The sequence below is a fragment of the Paramisgurnus dabryanus genome, chromosome 1, assembly GCF_030506205.2.
Source record: "Paramisgurnus dabryanus chromosome 1, PD_genome_1.1, whole genome shotgun sequence".
NCBI lineage: Eukaryota > Metazoa > Chordata > Actinopteri > Cypriniformes > Cobitidae > Paramisgurnus > Paramisgurnus dabryanus.
In genome coordinates this window covers 16,669,154-16,675,153 of record NC_133337.1, presented here as the reverse complement: position 1 = coordinate 16,675,153, position 6,000 = coordinate 16,669,154, and positions in this window count along the sequence as shown.

The following is a 6,000-nucleotide window of genomic DNA, read 5'->3' as shown; positions in this document are numbered from 1 at the left end:
TCTTTTCACACAAATGTATCCTTTCTTAAGAGATTTTGGATGTTTAACCTTGACAAACTTCTTGAGCTCACTGACAAAGTTTCCATACTGTAAATTAAGTGTTATACAGTAAAGCGCCCTCCATTTTGTTTGGACAATGTGTTTTTATTGATATTCCTCTACTCCACAGTTCAGTCAAATCACGTTTGGATAAAAATTGTCAGATTAAATGGATGTTTATATATCAGGGTTACATTTTCAAGGGTTTTACCATTCATGCTATCGCTGCGGTATTGGAAATCATCTTTCAAGACTTAGCTGGATATCAGTGTGAAGCGTTTAAATAAAGGCACCTGCCTTCTCATGCTGTGAACACAACAGTGTGTTTACAATCCCACAGAGATTCTTTTACAGTTCCTGTCGCTGATATATCCCCATGTGATACAAGTCTGCATTCACATTTCCATCTGTAATATTAGACATCGATACAGTAAAAGGAAGTGGTCCCTTAATTTTTTTGTCCATGGCTGTTTAGTAATTGTCAAAAACACATAGTACTAAAATAGTACTAAAGGACAGACAGTGCACATAAAGAGTCATTGAAAAACCACTTCACTCTTGCGATGTCCCACATCGATCAGTCTGCATAGCGCCGCATGAACACCTATTTCATTCAAACACCTCCACAAACATCATTGCTATAGAAACCAGCTACTGTATTTCGGAAAACGGAAAAGCGCTACAGGACACACAAATCCATCATTCGTTCAAATCGGATGTGCACTAAAAAATATGTGTGAACATAGTCTTAGTGTTTACAAACTCTGCATCCCATCTTTCTCCCAGGTTGTCATTTTATGGCATCTTTCAGAGGCAGGCGCTGTGGTGATTTGAATGTGTTTTTAATTCATGTGAATGGCCTGGCAGAGCTGCTGCAGGCCGTTAATTACCTGCCACTGTGAACATCACTCAGACTAATGAGAGGAACTCCCGCCCCGCATGCAAGCGCGCATATTAAGACTTTAATCAGCGAACCTGCAGCAAACGGCCATGGGGACCTGACTACCTCCTGCCCCATATAAACACCACAGTAAAATGGTGGTGATTTTAAAAACATGTGTTGGAAATGGCTGTGATGGGGGTATAACGTAGATCTGAGAGGTTTAAAGGAACATTTCATTCAAAAACTAAAAATGTTATATATTGCTCACACCCACTTTGTTGCAATCCTTTGATTTTAATTCTTCTGAAACTGAAGGTGGGCGATGTGTCTGACCTATTGTGTATGATTTATTGAGAACAATTACAGAAGATGAGCTAATACATGTGACATGTACACTTTCTACATGAATAATTACAGATTATGTTACTCTGTCAACTGATAAGCATTGTTCTGGGTTGTGTCTCTCAAAAGCATTGTTTGCCTAAGCTGAATGCAGATACCAACTGTGGTAATACTTTCTACAATCTATGTTTTTATGATGCTTTTGAGTAATGCAGTGTCTTAAAATAAGTGCAGTCGCTCTGTGATTTACTGCTGCTGTCTTCCAGCATTTGCATGCGTTCAGGTGACCGAAATAGTTTTTTCCAATTCCAACACAATTATTTATTAACTTAATTCACCTTTTACGCATAAAATGAATGGCCATAAATTTCCTCTAACAGTTTGTGGGGGGAAAAAAATAAAATTCTTCAAGAGAAATTTATGAAGGGGACACAGATAAAATTGAACTTTTATTTGTACTGTAAGGATACATGTACACAGGGGGACTCAAAATGTTTCTAAACTTAAAACCCTGTTTGTATTGTTTTACTACTTACACAATTAATTATACTGTATATCATTCACTATATATGACTACCCAGTCTCACAAAGTCACGTATTTTTTTAATTCTTTTTTTCGTGATATTATCACGAATTTCCATGTTTTTCATGATCGTATAACAAATTCCTGTTTTCGTGTGATTATCACGTATTGGTTACTCAACTGCTTTTTCCTATTTTTAAACCATTGTCGCTTTGAATCAAAAAAATACGTGACTATATAACGAAATTTCGTGAGACTGGGCTGTAAATGATGTAGTTTTAAATGACATTTTAAGGGGTCAGCCCAAAGATGGGGTAGGTCCTGATCCCCCGACCCCCACGATGATAAAATTGTATTTTTGAGGATTGATCCCATTCAATACTTTAGTATTGATCTACAGTAAATAAAACACAAAAGGAGATTTGAAGAAAATGCTAATGTCTATTAGCTCCAGTACAGGCTGTTTTTCAATATGCGTTCTTCAGCGATCTTGCGTCCTTGAGTTCTCGCTCTACGTCATCATTAACCGTCGAAGTTCAATTCCAATTCTCAAGAACGCAAGTACAGAGGATGCATAAAAACCCGGATGTGTTCTTGATTTCGAGGATGCATTGAGTGGAGACTTGCCCTGCGTCCCAAACCGCATACTTCCATACTATATAGTAGGCGAAAAGCACTACTTCTCGTACTCTTTGCATACTATATAGTATGGAAGTAGGCAGTTTGGGACGCACTGTTGTGCACTGAAATCGCTTTACCCCCAGAAGTCATTGCGGCAAAACTATGGGCGAGGTCAGGTGACCAACGGGAAGATCCCACACATCTCAATTCTCACAAGCTTGTTCTGTGTTCTTGTGACCTTCTGAGTTCATTCTTCCAAGGTTGCCTGACTGATCTCCACGCGAATAGAATTGAGAAACGGACCTAATTTATAAAAAGAGCAGTTAAAACTTGCATCCCATAACAGACAACAGACAGTCATAAAATTATTTGACACTTAATTTCATGGTTAATAAGAAGGGATGTTTCAATGACACGTCAAAGCCAATTGAAGACAAGCCTCCAAGGGCATCATACTGTATGCTAAAAACTGCTTCTGTGAGGAAAAACGGATAATTTAAAACAATTGGGCACCCCAAAATGAAAATGTTGTCATCATTTCCGTAACCTTGTGTCATTCATTTGTGATGAACACAAAATAAGAAATTTTGATAAATGATGATACCGTAAGCACACAGCTGGTGGCAGTGTTGGGTGTAACTAGTTACAAAGTAACTAGTTACTGTAATAATATTACTTTTTTCAGTAACTAGTAGTGTAAGGCATTACCCGTCTGAAAATGGTAATATTATTACAGTTTTCCCGAGCTAGTTACTTTAGTTACATTCGCCAGTAGCACCTTCATCACACAAGGCACAAAACACAGAGAACAAAAGGGAAGGGGAGGAGGGCGTGAATGGAACAGTGATTGGTCTAAGTTTGGCACGAGGTATCATTTACCATCACCGATTGGTCGACACCCGGCAGCCAGCAGCACAGAGCGGCAGCGGCACACTCAAAGACAGATCGGGTAAATGGAAGCGTCAACAACGGCAAGCTCTTTTTCAGAGGAAGGTTCCCAGCAACAGAAAGCTAGTTTCGACGGGTGGAGATTCAGTCATATTTTATTATGTTCAACGGAAGGAAAATAACTTGACGGTGAAGTGCACACTCTTTAATGTTTCTCCGAACGCTGTGCCCCGCGTCCGGTAGCGGGTAAGGAAGCCAGCATTTTCTTGGCCGTGGCTTGCCCAAATAAACATTCTTGTCCAGAAAAAAAATGTAACTAGTAATATAACTAGTAATATAACTAGTTACTTTCTCCAGGGAGTAATAAAGTAAAGTAAGGCATTACTATTTTTGAGAGTAATATGTAATACGTAATATATTACTTTTTTGAGTAACTAGCCCCAACACTGGCTGGTGGAAACAATGGACTTCCATAGTAGGATAAACAAGTGAAGAACTGTGATAAATGATGATGATGAAGATATTTTGATAAAATATGGTAAGCACAGAGTTGACGATTCCTATTGAAATCTATAGAAATTGTTTTCCTACCATGAAAGTCAGTGGTTTCCACCAGCTGTGTGTTTATCATCATATATCAAAATGGCTTCTTTAGAGTTCATCAGATAAAAGAAATTTATAAAGACCTAGAACAACATGAAGGTGAGTCAATTAAGACAGAATTAATATTTTTGGGTGAACTATCCCTTTAATGAATCGGCAGCCTGTCTGCTATTCGTTAACATGTTTTATTGTACACAAAACAATATTTTTGACGGAACTGTATCTAGATTTTACTTACGTGATCAAAGTTAACCATTTCACTTTTTCCACTAAGTGCTGGAGAATATTTTATATCCCTAATATTAGAACATCTCTACAGACATAGGTCAATGAAGTGACATTAATTATTTTGTGTCCGTATGGTGTAATTAAATATAAAAGGGTTAAAATTTAAAATAAATTTGCAGTCTTAAAATTCTGTCAGGTTTTTGATGTGAAAGGAATGCACTGTTTCATAATACTTAAGTATTTTAGTTACATTTTCCAAGCATCTGTGCTGTATCAGAGTGTTTGTCTCGGGGAAAAATTTACTTTTCTTTACTAAAAAATGTTCACTACATTCTAAAGCATAGAATCAAACTGTATATTCATTATATATTGCATATTAAAATTGATTTAATGCCTAATTACATAAAAATTATGTACTTTTACTTTCTGGAGTAAAAGTACGAAAAAAAAATGTACTCAAGTAAAAGTACAAAAAAATTACTAGATGTTTAATGTACTTAAATGTTAAATATAAACCAAAAACTTGAAATTATGAAATGTAGTGGAGTAAAAATTATGGTAATATGCTTTGGAATGTATGTTTTCCAAAGAAAAACACTGATAAAATACGAATACTTAAAATTTACTTTTACGTAGAAAGTAAAAATACTTTAGTATACATCTCTGATGTTTATGTGTTTAAAGAACATTTTCTGGAAGGCATTAAACTTTTGTGAAAATCATGCAAAATGCTGGTGCTGGCTGGCCACTTTTTTTTTTAAACGTTGGCCGCGAAAGAATGTAAAATATTTAAAGGAATAGTCTACCCTTTTGCCATATTAAACTATGTTATTACCTCAACCTAGACAAATTAATACATATCTATCTTTTTCAATGCATGCACTGTACAGCCTGTTGTGAATGTGTTAGCATTTAGCCTACACCCATTCATTCCTATGGTACCAAACAGGGAAGCCACCAAACACTTCCGTGTTTTCCCTATTTAAAGACTGTTACATGAGGAGTTATACCAGTAAGTATGGTGCCACAAAATAAATGAAAATGAAACTACGCGGAAATCAGCCGCTTTAATTTTATCAATGAAAGGCTAAAAAAACCTCAGATTAGATAAATGGTCGGAGAGAAGGCGGTCTCCTGTAGCTGTTGGAGCATATTCAACCCATAGACTGCAGTTCAATCTATTGTTTTATTTCCGCTGTCATCATAGGTAACATGAAATAAAAATATGTTTCCACACACCAAACTTATACGACGCTGGCGCATCCTCCAACTGCGGGCAGACTTCCTTTTCTCTCCCACTTTTCATTTCTACACGTAACATAACCTGCAGTTACTTATACTCCAAACCAGTCACCTCTTCTTTCATGCGAAAGGGAAACACGCTATTTGAGGTCACATACAGGGCATGAGACTACATTGCGCATGCCATGAACCGTTGAACCGTTCGGCACACACGCGCTCCGAACCGAGACAAGCGAACCGAACGGTTCGGATTTTTTTCATGGACCGTGCCACCCCTACAACACGCTTAACAGTGCACGCATTGAAAAAAAAGATAGGTATGTACTAATTCGTCTAGGTTGAGGTAATAACATAGTTTAATATGGCAAAAGGGTAGACTATTCCTTTAACTTTACACAACAAACAATACATCATTAGAAAGGTCTAAGGCTCCAGCATTTGTACTTGATGTTTATTTTATGTAGAAAATCTTATAGTGACAGTATTACTTTGATTTGTGTCACGAGTTATAAAAAGGGAAATCGGAGTTCATACCTGTCAAATGAAATATGACCCTCAGTCGCAGTCATTGAAAAAATATAATGCCTGGGCATCATTAAAGCACTTCACAAAACAATATCCCTCATATGTA